At 45.0% G+C, this 17,901-nt stretch overlaps 1 long non-coding RNA gene across 1 annotated transcript in view; it reads right to left on the bottom strand.

Moving 5' to 3' along the window:
* LOC117368520 overlaps window positions 1-3,661 on the bottom strand; it is a 28,738-nt gene extending 25,077 nt beyond the window's left edge. Inside the window, exon 1 of the long non-coding RNA XR_004540969.1 lies at window positions 3,613-3,661. This is a non-coding gene — a long non-coding RNA (uncharacterized LOC117368520). The remainder of the gene's footprint in view (window positions 1-3,612) is intronic.
* Between the last annotated feature and the right edge of the window lie 14,240 nt (window positions 3,662-17,901).

Raw genomic sequence — 17,901 nt, forward strand, 5'->3', positions numbered from 1 at the left:
ATCAAGTGGAGAAAGCTTCATCCAAGGCAAGACAAATCATGGGTTGCATACGCAGGGGTTTCGTCAGCCGTAAGCCAGAGCTCATTATGCCATTGTATAGATCCATGTGAGGCCCCACCTGGAATACTGTGTGCAATTCTGGAGGCCGCATTATCGCAAGGATGTGCTGAGGATGGAGTCGGTCCAGAGAATGGCCACCCGGATGGTCTCGGGACTCAAGGATCTCCCGTACGAGGAACGGTTAGAAATATTACAGCTATACTCGCTCGAGGAGCGCAGAGAGGGGGGGAGACATGATCGAGATGTTCAAATATCTCATGGGCCGCATCGAGGTAAAGGAAGATGTCTTCTTTTTCAAGGGTCCCACGGCAACAAGAGGGCATCCGTGGAAAATCAGGGGCGGGAAACTGCGAGGTGACACCAAGAAGTTCTTTTTTACTGAAAGGGTAGTTGATCGCTGGAATAGTCTTCCACTTCAGGTGATTGAGGTCAGCTGCGTGCCTGATTTTAAGGCCAAATGGGATTGACACGTGGGATCTATTCACAAGGTAAAGGTAGGGGAGGGTCATTAGGGTGGGCAGACTGGATGGGCCGTGGCCCTTATCTGCCGTCTATTTCTATGTTTCTATGTTTCTAATGGCAGGTGCAAATGGGCGTGGCTAGGTGCAGCATAGCTTATAATATTCCGTAAACTGTGCACATAAATTGCAGCCCTGCCCATGCTCCACCCACACATAAACTGCCTTGAAGTTTTGCACTATAACACTTTCAAGTATCCTTGTAGAATAATACGTTGTGCATTTTCATCAGGCCTTTGGGAAGGATGGAGCAGAAGAGGCTGGATGAATTTCCAAGGCAGTGATGACTTCTGATGACTGCTGCTAAAAAAAAAAAAAAAAAGTCCTCGTTACATTTTGTTTCAGGAAAACTGCAATTTTGTCCTTGAGTTCATGTTGCTCCAGCGGGGTCAACGCACGGCAGGAGACTATTGAAACCTGTGTAGAGAAAGCAGTGGCATAGGGAGGGTGAGTGGCGTCCCTCCCCCGCCCTCTTTCCCGCTCCCCCTACCGTGCGCGCGCCTCTTCCCCGTAACTTTTTAACTTTGGCGCCAGCAGCCACCAGCTTACTGCCCGTGTCGGCTTTGGCGCTCTCTCTGATGTCATTTCCTAGGCGCGGGTCCCAGAAGTGACGCCAGAGAAAGCGCCAAAGCCGATGCGGGCAGTGAGTACTGTATTTTGACTCCCCAACTCTCTTAATGACTCTGGTGAAATTTTTTTTTTTAATCGAGGGCAAGCATGATAGCCACTCCTTGTAGTATATGGGTGACATCACCAGAACTTGCAGAAGAAGCTTCTCCAGCTAGTAATGCTGTAACACTGTGAATGTTAACGTGTAACCCGTTCTGAATGAATGAATGAATGTGCCAGATATGTATAACTGCATGTGCTCAGTCATAGAATGACCTTTCAGATACCTGAGGCAATTGAGATTTAAAGTGAGTTGCTCAAGGCCACAAGTGGGATTTTGAACTAAGGATTCCCGTTCTTTCTCGTTTTGTTTTGTTTCATTTTTTGTTGCTGCTGTTCCATATGTTTATAAACCTTTTTTGCAAGTTAACAGCGGGATCTGGATAGACCCGGCTGTCCCCATCCTTACCCCTCACTCCACCCTACATACCATCATACCCCCACTACTATTCAAATCACTACACAGTCTCTATGATGGTGAAACCAGCCGCAACTCTGTTTATTGATCAACAATAACAGCTTAACAGGTCAAAGCATAAATTAAGATAACATAACTAAAAGAGCTCCCTCTGAGCTACCAGGTATACGGGTTCATAGACAAAACCGCCGAAGACAAAGGCGCGCGCCGACAACTGAGCGCAAGACGGAAGCGCGCGCCGAAGAAAAAGAGTGTTTATAGGGGCTCTGTCGGGGGTTTTTGTTGGGGAACCCCCCCACTTTACTTAATACAGATCGCGGCAGCATTGTGGGGGATTTGGGGGGTTATAACCGCCCTCATTATATTGGAAACTTAACTGTTTCCCTGTTTTTTAGGGGAAAAGTGAAGTTTTCAGTAAAATGTGGGGGGTTACAACCCCCCAAACCCCCCACAATGCCCCCACAACGCGGCGCGATCTGTATAAAGTAAAGTGGGGGGTTCCCCCCACACACCCCCGTCGGAGCCCTTTAAAACAGTCATTTTCTTCGGCGCACGCCTCCACGTTGCGCTCAGTTGTCTGCGCGCGCCTTTGTCCCGGCGCGCTTTTGACCTGACACCAGGTATACGTAGTATTTTGTGGCCCCCGACCCCGCCACGTCTGCAAGAGTCCGAGGGGTGGCATGTCCCACATGCCCCTTTACCCGGGTCACCTGACCCCAGATGGCACAATACTCATTGCCGGATGAGCCCCAGGACCCAGTAGCTCGGGAGAACCGCCCTCCCGAGCTACCATCACCAGCCAAAACCAACCACCGGGGCGGATGGAAAAAAGCCACTGGAGGACCACGGAAGGAGCCGGGTCCTCCAATGTCCCGGCTTTAAAGCCTCGCCCCTGTGTCCGTTTTCCCCGCCACCAATAGGATTAACCCCTACAGTGGGAATCCCCCCCAAATCCCTTAACAATTCCCCTTCCCCACCTAACTGCTGGTTCGATGGGCAACACGTGAGCCTCCCAGCCCCGTGTTATCCTTCGCCCATCGAGACAAGCTCTGGGGCTCCTCTATAAAATAGGCACCCTTTAATATAGCTTCATACACATCCTCTCTTTGAAAAAACAACACTCCTCTGGGTTATGTCTTCTCGTTATGAGGGAGGGAGCAATTATTTATTTATACTTCAGGTTGCATCAATTCTGTGAAATGGTGATAGCAGAGAAACTTTGAGGTGCTTTAAATTCTGAACTTGTTCAGGACCAAAAGAAATATCTATTCAGCTTTCACCCCCTTCCTGCACTAACAGGTCGTGTGGCTTTTAGCGCTGGCAGCGACAGTAACTGCCGGCGCTACGACCCACGCTAAGCATTAGTAAAGGAAGGGGTTAATGATTTAACTGTAGACAAATGATTAGAAAAAGGCATTGCTGTTTTAACCCAATTATGCAAAACTGAAATAATCTGGAAAGACGAATATTATAAAAGAATTACGTGGAAAGAATTCAATGAAGATATCGTAAGAGGGAAATTGGAAATTAGGCTGTGTTTTTTTTGGGGGGGGGAATTGTTTTCTGTGATTGAGATAGAGAATGACACGGGGAAAAAATCTGTCCCCGTCACTGCACCGTCCCCGGCCCACCATCCTCTGCACCGCCCTGTCACCGCCGTTCCCTTCACCGCCCCGTCACCGTCACCGCCATCCCTTTCACCGCCCCGTTACCGCCACTGCCATCCCATTCACCGCTCCGTCACCGTCCCCGCAGCATCCATTTAAGCCTTAGTACTGCAATATTTAGCTTATTCCTTTCTTATAAATCAAAGTTCTGGCTGCTGAACTAGAGAAAGAGATGTTCAGCTGGCAGGGCTTTGTTTATACATTTTTATCAACACAACTAATATACTACTTTATCCTAAAACAAAAAATAAATAAATAAATAGAATTTTTTTTTTTCTACCTTTGTTGTCTGGTTTCTGCTTTCCACATCTTCTCATTCAATTCCTTCCATCCACTGTGTGTCTTCTCTCTGCGCCTCCCATTTGCTGTTACTGTGCCTCTCCCTTCACCCCCCCCCCCAATTGGTCTAGCACCCATCTTCTTCCCTCCACTCCCCCATAGTCTGGCATCTGTCTTCTTCCCACTGCTGCTCAGTGTTCAATCTTCTGCTCTGCTGCAACTTCCTGTTTCCAGTTGCGTCAGAGCAGAAGATCGAAACTGAGCAGCAGCGGGTGCGCGGCTCTTTGATAGCGTGCGGGTCGCCGAAAAAGAAAACCTACAAACTAAGGTGAGGAGAAGGGAGAGAGCTGGCTAAACACTAGGATCGATTGGGCAGGCGGGTGTGGGCTGCGGGGACCGCACGATCCTTCATGCCTCACTGCGGTGACAAGACCATTCACCACTCCACGGGGCGGTGAATGGCCTTCTCCCCGTCCCCGCAGCGACTGCTAGTTTTCGTTCCCCGTTTCGGCGGGTTATCCGCAGCTAAACGCGGTGATCGCGGGTAAACCGCCACCGTGTCATTCTCTAGACTGAGGCAAGGCAACTCGCAAGCCAAGGAATGCTCAGGCTAAACTATAGATTGTGCTTCTGTGAAAGAAAAGAAAAAAAATATGCCCAAATGTACTTTTGACATAATCAACATTTTTTCTTAAAAAAAAAAAAAAAAGGAATGCTAAATAAAATATGTCAAAAAGTACATAGAAACATATGTTTCTATGCACTTTTGACGTGTTTTCTTTTACATTCCTCTTTTGAATAATAATGTTTTGGTTGCAAGACTTTTTCACTAATTGCACAGTTGTTAGATATCATAAAAACAGCTAAATATTGGCAGTTGGATCCTGTGTTTTACGAGATAAGCAGGGAGCAATGATGGAATACAGATGCTGTTTACTAAATGCAGTCATTGGTAATGGGACATTCTGAGTGTGCTGAACAGAAGAAGTACCTGGGTGATTGCATTTCTCAGAGCCTCTTAGACCTGTCGTCTCCTGGTAAAGAAATGATGCCTCATTACATTGCATATCTCTTGGGTTCAAAGAGTTCCTGAAGGGCTATTTTGCTGTTTTACAGATGAAATATGAAATAAGGCAGAGCAGGAGGGCCTGGAGTCAGACAGACCAAATAAATCATGCGAAGTGGGAGGGCTGAAGAAATGACAAGATTTAGGAATGTTGCTTTTTGTATAAATATTGGCAGATTTACCCATACAATGACATTCTAGCGCAGGGGTGCTCACATTTTTTGGGCTTGCAAGCTACTTTTTAAAATGACCAAGTCAACATGATCTAGCAACAATAAAATTTTTAAAGAACACAAAGCACACTGTATGCAGAGAAAATATTAATTATCATTCATATTCTGGGGATTTTTCAAAGAGGACTAGGCAGATGACTCTGCAATGTCACCTCAGTAACAACTATACAAAAATAGACAAATATATCCCCTCCCTTTTTTATAAACCGCGATAGCAATTTTTTGCACAGGGAGCTGCGCTGAATGCCCCATGCTGCTCTTGACGCTTATAGGCTCCCTGTGCTAAAAACCGCTATTGTGGTTTAGTAAAAGGGGGCCATAGTGCAAAATATAGACAGCAGATATAAATTCTCAAAACGGACACATTTTGATCACTAAATTGAAAATGAAATCATTTTTCCTACCTTTGTTGTCTGGTGATTTCATGAGTCTCTGGTTGCACTTTTTTCTGACTGTGCATCCAATCTTTCTTTCCTTCTTTCAGCCTACTGTATGTTTCCTCTCCTCCAGACCTCATTCCCTCCCTCAACCTTTTCTTCCTCTCTCCCTGCCCCCTCCCCTTTCTTTCTTTCTCCCTGCCCCCTTCTTTCTTTCTGTCTCCCTGCCCCCTTTCTTTCTGTCTCCCTGCCTGCCCCTTTCTTTCTTTCTTTCTGTTTCCCTGTCCCCCCTTTCTTCTTTATTTCTGTTTCCCTTCTTTTTTTCTTTCTCCCTGCCCCCCCTCCTTTCTGTCTCCTATCCTGCCTCCTTTCTTTCTTTCTTTCTCTCTCTCTCTGCCCTCCCCCAAGCCACTGCCACCACCATCGGGGAATAGGTCTCCAAGCCACCACTGCCCCAAGCTCTCCCTGATTCCCAACACAGAAGCGTCGGGCCAACCAGCCTTCCTCTCCCCGACGTCAATTTTGACGTTGGAGAGAAAGTTCCAGGCCAGCCAGGCAGCAATTGGTTGGCCCGGAACTTCCTCTTCGACATCAGAATTGACATCGGGGAGAGGAAGGCTGGTTGGCTCGGAGCTTCTGTGTCCTGTTTATGGCGACGGGATGCAGGTGGAATGCAAAGGCAACGCGAGTCTACCACGGAGCCCGGGATGGGTTCCGCGATCGACTCACGTTGCCTTTGTGATCTACTGGTCAATCGCAATCGACCTTTTGAGCACCCCTGTTCTAGAGTATGCACACATGTGCTGGCATTTTCATTTCTCTTAGCCATGTGCTTGATACTAGCCATTGGTGCAGAACCTTGTGCATGTGGGTCTGATATGCTCACCCAGATTACGTCACAAGTTCTGTACACTTAAAATTTGTATCAGAAGTGTAGCCAGATGCCAGACCTCAATTTTGGAGTGGGCCTAGGGCATGGATGAGCAGCAGCAGCCAAGAAAACAAACAAGATGCTAGGAATTATTAGAAAAGGGATGGTAAACAAGACTAAGAATGTTATAATGCCTCTGAATTGCTCAATGGTGCGACCTCACCTTGAGTATTGCGTTCAGTTCTGGTCTCCTTATCTCAAAAAAAGATATAGTGGCACTAGAAAAAGTTAAGAGTGACCAAGATGATAAAGGAGATGGAACTCCTCTCGTATGAGGAAAGACTAGAAAGGTTAGGGCTCTTCAGCTTGGAAAAGAGATGGCTGAAGGGAGATATGATTGAAGCGTACAAAATCCTGAGTGGAGTAGAACGGGTACAAGTAGATCGATTTTTTTTTTTACTGCCTCAAGATTTACTAAGATTAGGGGACACTCGAAGTTACAGAGTAATACTTTTAAAACAAATAGGAGGAAATATTTTTTCACTCGGAGAATAGTTAAGCTCTGGAACATGTTGCCAGAGGATGTGGTAAGAGCAGTTACTGTAGCTGGTTTGAAAAAAAATGGTTCGAACAAGTTCCTGGAGGAAAAGTCCATAAACTGCTGTTGAGACAGACATGGGAGAAGCCACTGCTTGCCCTGGATTGGTGGCATAGAATGCGGTTACTATTTGGCCAGGTACTTGTGACTTGGATTAGCCTCCGTGAATACAGGATACTGGGCTAGATGGACCTGGTCTAGTAAGGCTATTCTTATGTTTTTATTTCTGCTCTGCTCCCCACCACACCTGACCTGACCCACTGGAAATGAATACCTTGGCTGGCAGAAATCCCTAGACTCCGTCAACTGAAGCTGGTATCCCCTGAGCAGACTCAATCTTGTGACCGTCAACAGCACATTTTCAGGTGTCAACACTAGCAATCCCCCCACCCAACACATACTCAGTTCAACTGGCATCCCCTGTGCATGCATGGGGGTCCCAACTGAACTGAGCATGCACAGAAAAGAGTGGAACTGGTGCTGTCTGCAGCTGGAAATGTGCTACTGACTGCATGAGGATGATTCTGCTATGGGAACTCCAGAAAGGACTCTTCAGGCCCAGGGATTCCCATCAGCTACTTTAATGATGTGCATTGCCACTGGGTGGGTCTGAAGCAAAACTGGGAGGGCTTCTACTCACCTGTGATTAACTTAGTGCATCTGATAGCAAAGCTTTTGCATTGTGTCCTCATTAGAAGCTGTGCATTCAACCATATGAGCCTTCTTCTCACCCAATTTAAGGAAGCAATTCTATAACTGGGCACTGCTTTTTGAGTGCCCCAATGCCCCAGTGAGAATCTATTTTAAAATACTATCTGAGCACACAGTTTCCATTATAGAATACTAGCACAAGCCCATATTGGTACACCTAATATTTGTGTCCACATTTACAGCAGTGGGAGATATTTATTTTCATTATGTTGTAGACACATTTACACCAGTCATAGACCTGAAGTAATTGCTGTTACACAATTATCATGGACACATAACTTGCAGTAGTCTAAGTTGTGTATGTAGGTGGTAGCTCTGCTCATGCCACATCCAAGTTCCTCCATGCTCTACCTCTTTGCATGTATGTGCTATCCTACTTACACACATCCTTACAAAATAACATTTAGTCACTTTGCTTCCACTTATATACATAAGTGTACATTTATCCACGAAAGAGCTGAGATTCTGTACATTTACACACACAAGTGACTTGTATTACTACTACTACTATTAATTGTATATTTATCCACAAAAGAGCTGGGATTCTGTACATTTACACACACAACTGACATGTACTACTTCTACTACTATTTAGTACTAGTAAGTGTATATTTATCCGCAAAAGAGCTGGGATTCTGTACATTTACACACACAACTGATATGTACTACTACTACAACTATTTAGTACTAGTAAGTGTATATTTATCGGCAAAGAGCTGGGATTCTGTACATTTACACACACAACTGACATGTACTACTACTACTACTATTTAGTACTAGTAAGTGTACATTTATCCACAAAAGAGCTGGGATTCTGTACATTTACACACACAATTGACATGTACTACTACAACTATTTAGTACTAGTAAGTGTATATTTATCCGCAAAAGAGCTGGGATTCTGTACATTTACACACACAACTGACATGTACTACTACTACAACTATTTAGTACTAGTAAGTGTATATTTATCGGCAAAGAGCTGGGATTCTTTACATTTACACACACAACTGACATGTACTACTACTATTTAGTACTAGTAAGTGTATATTTATCCGCAAAAGAGCTGGGATTCTGTACATTTACACACACAACTGACATATACTACTACTACAACTATTTAGTACTAGTAAGTGTATATTTATCGGCAAAGAGCTGGGATTCTTTACATTTACACACACAACTGACATGTACTACTACTATTTAGTACTAGTAAGTGTACATTTATCCACAAAAGAGCTGGGATTCTGTACATTTACACACACAATTGACATGTACTACTACAACTATTTAGTACTAGTAAGTGTATAGTTATCCACAAAAGAGCTGGGATTCTGTACATTTACACACACTACTGACATGTACTACTACTACAACTATTTAGTACTAGTAAGTGTATATTTATCGGCAAAGAGCTGGGATTCTGTACATTTACACACACAACTGACATGTACTACTACTACTACTACTATTTAGTACTAGTAAGTGTACATTTATCCGCAAAAGAGCTGAGATTCTGTTCATTTACACACACAACTGACGTTATTTTCATACAAACCATCTAACTTGTGTGGCAGGTAAGAGAAAATATTACTTACTTTTCATTTGAACTTTACCTCATGGAAACTTGCTATTTAATAAATAGAGATTCCCAGCTTATTCGATGTGCATACTGGATTTTACAAATTTAGGGGTCCTTTTAGTAAGCTCTGGTAAAATGTGGTCTGAGCGTGCCCTAAGTTCATTTTTTCTGCTGCAGTACCATGGACAATTTTTCCAATTTTTGTATTAAGGGACATGCACTAATATTACCATTAGCGCCCCACCATTTAAACTAATTACTGCGTGAGCACTTACCGACACCTATTTTGTAGGTGGTAAGGGCTTACGCAGTAAGCCTGCACTAACTAGTTAGCTCATGGTATGAAGCCACATTAACTAATTAGCGCATGAACGCCCACTCACTGCCCTTCTGACATGCCCCCTCCAAGAAAAAGTAAAAAGTCTTTATTGCATGGTCAGCGTACACTAATTTAGTAGTTACCAAAGGCTGTCTGAGCGCATCCCACGGTACATCGTTTTAAGCTGTGGTAAGTGGGAACAAAATATGAGGTCATTAAATTTGCGGATGACACCAAACTATACAGCAGGGTTAAAACCATGGAAGACTGCGAAGATCTCCAAAAGGATCTAACGACACTGGAAGAGTGGGCCAAAAAGTGGCAAATGAGCTTCAACATAGGGAAATGCAAGGTCATGCATGTGGGGAAAAAGAACCCGATGTTCAGCTACAAAACGGGGGGATCATTACTAGGGGTAAGTAACCTGGAAAGAGGCCTGGGAGTGATGGTAGACACAACACTGAAGGCGTCGGCGCAGTGTGCCACAGCCTCAAGGAAAGCAAAAAAAATGTTGGGTATCATTAAGAAGGGTATCACGACCAGGTCGAAGGAAGTCATCCTGCCACTGTATCGTGCAATGGTGCGGCCGCATCTGGACTACTGTGTCCAGTACTGGTCGCCGTACCTCAAGAAGGACATGGCAGTACTTGAGGGAGTCCAGAGAAGAGCAACAAAGCTGATAAAGAGTATGGAAAATCTCTCATATACTGACAGATTGAAACAGTTAGGACTTTTCTCCCTGGAGAAGCGGAGACTTAGGGGAGACATGATAGAAACCTTCAAGATCCTGAAAGGCATAGAGAAAGTAGACAGGGACAGATTTTTCAAACTAAGGGGAACCACAAGTACAAGGGGGCACTCGGAGAAATTGAAAGGGGACAGGTTTAGAACAAAGCTAGGAAGTTCTTTTTCACCCAGAGGGTGGTGGATACATGGAATGTGCTTCCAGAGGCTGTGGTAGACAGGAGCACTGTACAGGGCTTCAAAGAAGGTTTGGATAAAGGGATTGAGGGGTATAGATAGGTATAGATATGGGTTGTAGGGATAGGAGTAGAGATAAGTTACAGGAATAGGAGTAGAGATAGGCTATAGAGCTAGTCAGGGACCACTGCTCAGGCAATGGGCCTGATGGGCCGCCGCGCGAGCGGACCGCTGAGCGAGATGGACCTCTGGTCTGCCTCAGCGGAGGCAACTTCTTATGTTCTTAAGTGTGTGGTAGCTCTTATTGCAGCTCAGTAAAAGGGCCCCTGTGTGTGATAATGCTCAGCCCTCTCCATCTTTTCCCACTTAAACATCTCCATTCAAGTCAGCTACTCCTATGTGCATGTAAGCAAGCCAGAATATATTCTGGAATGTCCTTGCTTTAACTGAAGAAATGAACTTTCCATTTTAGTTTGCTTAAAAACAGAGAACGAAAAGTTGGCGATTAAGTTTCAGATAATGTCATTTCTCTGGAGTAACTTAATCCATATGTGACTAGTTTTTGAGAAATATACTTCCTTTCATCAGGTCAGGGTGAAATAAACTTACAGAAAATGAATTTGTTTTCCTTGACCTGATAAGGGATATAATAACTCTTAAAAGCTTCTCACAAATGCATGAAGTTAGCTCTGTTAAAATGTCTTATCTGAAATCTATGTACTCTTTTCACAAAAATGTGTTTTGTTATGGGAGAAAGGCAATTTTCAAAAGCCATTTAACTGGGTACAATTGTTCATTCCTTATTCCGATTAAAGTGTGGCCTATTATCTACATTCTCAGTAGGTGATCCCAGAGGCGTGTTTAGTTCTGGGAAGGGAAACAGCTTGCATACAAGGCATTTTCACATTTAAATGGGTTACTTTCAAAAATTAAAGTGCCCAAAAGGAGAAAAAGAAATCCAGATGGAAATCTCTCTGGGCACTACCTACAAGGGCAACTTCTGAAGGAACATTTTGCAGCCACTGTTCTTTAAAATTTGGTGTAAAGTCTGCATCTATGTGGGTAGTTTTCAAAATTTTGTTCCCAAACTGATCAAAATTAGATTGTGTTACAACTGAGACAAGAAATAACAAATTAATTTGCTCTACTTTGCTCCAGCCTTGTAAATTTTTAAAAATCTGTCCCATTTTTTTCCTTTATGGGGGCCCTTTTTGGTTCAAGGACTGTGGGGAAGCTTTCTCTTTGGCCACTAGGGGTCACAACAGCTGCATCAACCATCTACTCCACAGGGCTTGAGCTTACGATTTTTGTTGCCTATGCAGACAGAGCAGCTCCGAGGGGCAGTGGATTAAAACCCAATTCTCCAAGCAGTGGCCTAGCCAGACAGCCAATTTTGGGCATGCCCTGAGCCCAAAGTGGGCGGACATCTCTATTTCCCTTCCCACCCCACCAGCTTGTGCAGCAGACCTTCTCTCCCTCCCTTCCCATCCCTCAGCCCATGCAACTGATTCTCTCTCTTTCTCCCTTCCCACCAGCCTATGCAGCAGATTATCCTTCTCTCTCCCTTCCCACCACCCCAGCCCATGCAGCAGATTCTCTCTCTCCTTCCCTTCCTCCCCAAAACCCGGTACCATTTTAGGGTGCTGGCAGTGATTCCTATATGCTTCCGATGGCTGACCCATAAGCATTCCCTCTAACGCAAAACGCAAATACATCAGAGGGCCTGGTGGCCTGTAGCTACTGGGTGGCTGGTACTGAAACCAAACTGGATGGGTCAGGTCCACTCATGGCTACCCTCATGTCTCCAAGCCATCCCTCACAGCTTTGCAACCTGAGCCACCAGGTTGATTCTTTTTCAAAATAAGTAGTTTAGATGTTTTTCAGTTGCTCTAAAGACATTATTTGTGGACTGAATTTTAGAATTAGGATCCTATAGAAGAAAAAAGTAGACACTATGGATTCTACACACAACTCAATACTAGGCAAAACTATACATGAGTAGAGTAGACATCTGGTCTAATAAATTAGACAGACACAGATCACATGATTTTTTTTCAGCAATTAGAGGAACAATCAGCTCAGATTTCATTCGAAGAAGAGTGTAAATGGTTAGCAAGACCCAAAGAATGACAGCTGTTGCTGATAGCCTTTTTACTCCTCTTCAGAATGTGAAAAATAAGAAAATTGACAGTCTTGTGCAAAAAAAATGTTTTCCTCCTGCATCCTTTCTGCTTTTAACTCTTTGTATCTTGAGGAATCTGAAGCAATCCTGAAAACAGTAACGCAGAATAGACAAGTGCCCAAAAAACTAGAGCAAGCACACAATCCCCCTGAGGGTGCTTTGTACGGAAAGTGGATTGGGGGTACAACTACAGAGGGGCTAGTGTCTACTTGGAGGATACTCAGTGGTCTGCTTTCGGTTTCCCCATCCCCTCTTTCTAGAACTGCATCTCCTTGCAGACGAAACGGGGAAAAAATCTTTTTTGACTTTCCAAAACCCTTTGGGCCGATACAGAGCTTTTAAAGCTTTTAGTTAAAACATTTCAGATATTCGGCATCAGGATCTAGAAAATAGTCAGTACTGAATATGTCGATAGGTTGGTCGGTGCTGGTGCAATTTGGATAATGGTGATACTGAGCCTGCTATCCATAGAGCTGACTGGATATAGGGCTAGATTCGCAAAGCAAACTGATTGTGTACCGATCGGTTTGCGACCCCTTTACTATCAAATTTCCATCTGGCCTGATTCACTTACCTCTCATGTGATCCGCTTCGAATCCGTGCATGCAAATGAGGTGAAACGCATGCAAAGTAGGCTGGGACGCAATTCACAACACCAAATTTCCGATCCTACTGGGCTGGCCGATCACCTGAAGAAGCGACTGCTGGGGAACAGTCGAAAACGTCTTTCCAACTGGAAGCCCTGCTCTCTGCCCTGCAATCTCTCCTGCCTGCTCTCCTCGAATGCTGCCCTGCTCTGTCTTGATCTCCCCCGAATCTCTCCTGCCACATCACCGCTCTCCTGCCCTTCCCCGAAGCTCTCCTGCCCTTCCCTGCCCAGCGAGCCCCTGGTTTTAACCCGCGGGTTTAAAGCGGGTTAAAATCACGGGCTCGCAGGGCTAAAAACTAACAAAAAAAACTTTTCAAGTTAAAAAAAATATAGGTCGCGTCTCAGACGGGCATGCGCAGACCACCTAGTAGGATATACATTTCAGTTGGTTATTAAGCACAATCATGAGACAATGTAAGCAACCAAGGAAACACATGTAGCCAGTGGCATAGTAAGACTACATGGCCCTGCTCCTTTCTGAGCCCCCTGCCACATGCATGCACCCCTTCCCTCGTACCTCTTTTATTTTCCCAGTGCAAGCAGCATCACAAACTTGCTGCCCGCATCGGTGTTGACTCTCTCTGACGTCACTTCCAGGTCTCACACCTAGGAAGTGACATCAGAGAGATTAAGAAGGGGATCACGAACAGATTGGAGAAGGTTATCATGCTGCTGTACCAGGCCACGGTACGCCCTCACCTGGAATACTGCATCCAGAACTGGTCGCCGTACATGAAGAAGGACACGGTACTAGTCGAAAGAGTCCAGAGAAGAGTGACTAAAATGGTTAAGGGGCTGAAGGAGTTGCCGTACAGTGAGAGATTAGAGAAACTGGGCCTCTTCTCCCTTGAAAAGAGGAGACTGAGAGGGGACACAATCGAAACATAATGAAGGAAATAGACTTAGCAGATAAAGACAGGTTGTTCACCCTCTCCAAGGTAGGGAGAACGAGGGGGCACTCTCTAAAGTTGAAAGGGGATAGATTCCATACAACGTAAGGAAGTTCTTCACCCAGAGAGTGATAGAAAACTGGAACGCTCTTCCGGAGGCTATTATAGGGGAAAACACCCTCAAGACAAAGTTAGATGAGTTCCTGCTGAATCAGAACATACATAGGTAAGGCTAGTCTCAGTTAGAGCTCTGGTCTTTGACCTATGGGCCGTCGCGTGAGTGGATGGACCACTGGTCTGACCCAGCAGCGGCAATTCTTATGTTCTAATGGTCTTACAATGCGGGCAGCAAGTTCGTGATGATCCTCAAGCTGGGAAAATTAAAGAGGTACGGGGAAGGGATGGGGGGGGGGGCTCACGCAGCAGGGAGGGGCGGGAAGGAGTGAGCGGTGTAGAAGAGGGCTGGTTAGGGGTGCTAATGTCCAGGGTGCCCCTCACCCTCACGATGCCACTGCATGTAGCAGTTGCAAATGATGTTTCAATCGTAGTTGAGTACAATCGGGAGGCAACACATGGAGAGGTGTCAAGACAAGTGATATTACTGTATTTCTTTGGAGCAGAAATCATGGTTACAGTCAAAATTACTGACATTGGTTTGTGATATTGGTCGTTGGGGTAGTGCGTGGAAAATAAAAGCTTTTGAAATGGTTTTTGCAAGCGGAGTCGGTGAGAGTCCTAGGCATTAAAGTCTAGTTTATTGAGTCTGGGGTTCACCGCTGTACTTAGCAAAAATAGGGTTAGATTCACAAAGCAAACCAATCGTGTACCGATCAGTTTGCAACCCTGATTTCCCTCCGGCCCGATTCACTTATCCCTCTACCGACCATCCTCCGATCTGCGCATGCAAATGAGGACAACGGCATGCAAAGTAGGCAGGGACCCGATTCACAAACCAAAACCCTGCAACACCGACTGGGCTGGCCGATCACAAACAAGCGACTGCTGAGGATCAAACGCTCAAGCCCTTTCCATCTGCCCTGTCTTCTGATGCTCTGCTCTCTGCCCTGTCAGCCCCAATCTCCTGATGCCCCGAACTCCTCCTGCAGCCCCGACTCTCCCGCTGCCTTGGATCGCCTGTTTTGAAAGCAGAGAAGTCCTATTTCACAATGAAGCTATAACAAATATTTTATGTCAGTTCAGTGCCATTGATTCGTTCAGTTACTGGGCAATTTTTCCCATTAGAGTAGAGGGATGAAATGCTCTTTATTTTCAACAGCATTTGTGCAGCTCAAATATCCAGCTACATTAAAGTGTACTTAAAAATTCAGCTTCTTTCTCCCTATTCGGTGGAAATGAAACTCATAGCTGTAAGCTGCCTGCCTGCCCTGAATGCCTGCTGGCCCCGACTCTCCAACCCTTCCCCGCAGTGTAAGCCCATGGTTTTAACCCGCGGGCTTAAGCAGGTTAAAACCACAGGCTTCAAAGTTAAAAAAAGAAAAAAAAAATCTCTGTCGGGACTCTCACTGGTCCAGCGCACTGCAGGGAAGGTGGCAGAGAGCAGGAGAGTCTGGGCGGCAAGAGCAGGGCTTGGGGAGAGCAGGAGAGTCGGCGCACGTGAAGAAAAGTTCCTAGATCCTGGAAAAAAAATCTATGTTGGGCCCGGAAATCAAGCACATGCGCATATGCATGCATTGGGATCGCTATTGAGCAATCCTGGTAGACAGATGGGGGTGTTCGTCCAATCGCCCCCATCTGCATATTGGGGTTTCGAGAATTCATCAGACCTGCCCAGATCTGGCGCCATGTTGGTGGGGTTCCAGCACCCTTCCTCCTCTCCACCCCTCTGCCTCTTCCCACTCCTCCCCTCGCCAGGCGCACGCCCCCTTCCCTTCCCCTGTACCTCTGGTAGTTCGCTGCTGCAAAAACAACTTCAACGTGTTCCTCGTGACCGTGTGAGCTCTCCTGCTGATGTCACTTCTGGGTGTCACCCGTTTTTGTTGCATGGGGTTGTTAATTCCAAATAAACTTTGCCTGTATCCTGTACATTTGTCTGCAGCACCTTTCTTTGTCAATGGTATGAAGTGTTTGCTGGCTTTGCTATTCTAAGCACTAGAGCTGCTCTTTGAGTTGCTCTTTAAAGCTTTCAAACTCACGCTGAGGGTGCTCCTTATCTTAAAAATTTAGATTTGAGGTTTATATATTTTTGGTGGAGTCTAAGGAGTTAACTTTCCTGCAATGCCCTAGGGCACGCCCAACTTATATTTTGGTGTCTTTTAAGGATATTTTGTCTTGGGGGTTTTGCAATGGTTTGAAGTGTGACATTTTGAGCTATGTTATTTATTTGGAGTGGAGGAGTAGACTAATGGTTAGTGCAATGGCCTAACCATTTGTGGAACTGGGCTTGATATGCAAATCAACTCTTTGTGACTCTGGCTGAGTCAACTAACCCTCCATTGCCCCAAATACAAAATAAAAACCTGTATATAACATGTAAACCACTTTGATTGTAAACACAGAAAAGCAGTATATCAAGTCCCATCTCTTTTGGATTTTTTTTTACTATCTGTTTTGCTCACCATATATATATATTTTGGATTCTGATAGTTTCCACCTGCTCCTTTAAGATTTTATTTCAGTCAAAACCAGCCTCCACTGGGTTAGGGCACCATGAACCTTCTTTCACTGATACATGGCATTTTTTGCCTGTTTTTATATTTCCTCTAATTCAGCTTGGACAAGGCTCACAAACTGTAGCACCTTCTGAAACTTGACTAATGTGGATTGTGGACCTAAGTCTGTCCCCTAGGTGTCAGTGTTGCACAATGACTGAGACATCTCCACCTAGAGGCTGTTAGTATAGTCTCCATAGCATCCCTTTATCTTTGGCTGGCATGGGAAGCTGATCTCATCCAGGAATCAAACCTAGGTCTAGCTGTATGGCAGTGCACAACCCTGTTGAGGATTCTCAGACTGCCTGGTTGCTATTTCTGGATGGATTAGGGAGAAGAGGTGAAGGCCTCTACGTGCACCTGTGTAAACATGCAGTTAGCAGAAGACAAATTGCAAGGCAAGTGAAGTCAATCGTATGGTTGTTAGATTTCAATGTGTTGCCTGGAGTGGGCAGGGGCTTCATAGCTTACCATGGGTGTTTGGAACTAGTTTTAATTTATCCCTCTGAAATTTTGAGAGCCAGCTGTTTAACAAAAGTTAAAATGTTCTGCTTTTATGTTAGGTATTTTTTCTGTTTCATTGTGTGTGTGTAGGGGAGGGGATAATTGGCAGGTGAAGTACATAGAAGGGGCTCGTATTGCCAACTTTTGATTTCCTTACAATACAGGCATCCAAGTTTTTCTGCATGATTAGAAACCCGCATGTGTGTGGACTGCATGAATTACTTTATGAGTGGCTGTTATAGCATCATAAATAGTCATCAAAATCTGTGAATCTTTTCTGAAATTGTGACTTCATATACACCAGGGGTGTCCAATGTTGGTCCTCGAGGGCCGCAATCCAGTCGGGTTTTCAGGATTTCCCCAATGAATATGCATGAGATCTATTAGCATACAATGAAAGCAGTGCATGCAAATAGACCTCATTTATATTCATTGGGGAAATCCTGAAAATCCGACTGGACTGCGGCCCTCGAGGACTGACATTGGACACCCCTGATATACACCAAGTAGATAAGCTATTTTTCAAAATTATGGGGCCTTTTTATAAAGCAGAGCTAAAATGTGGCCTTAGTGCGCCCTGACGTGGGCCTTTCTCACATGCTAAGGCCATTTTTAGCACTGCGGTAAAATGGCCAATTTTCTGTCTTTGGCATTAATGGCCACATGCCAATGTTGCGATTAGCATATGGCCATTAGCACGTAGGTCCTTAATGCTACC

Source organism: Geotrypetes seraphini, chromosome 10 (genome assembly GCF_902459505.1).
Source record: "Geotrypetes seraphini chromosome 10, aGeoSer1.1, whole genome shotgun sequence".
Taxonomy (NCBI): Eukaryota; Metazoa; Chordata; class Amphibia; order Gymnophiona; family Dermophiidae; genus Geotrypetes; species Geotrypetes seraphini.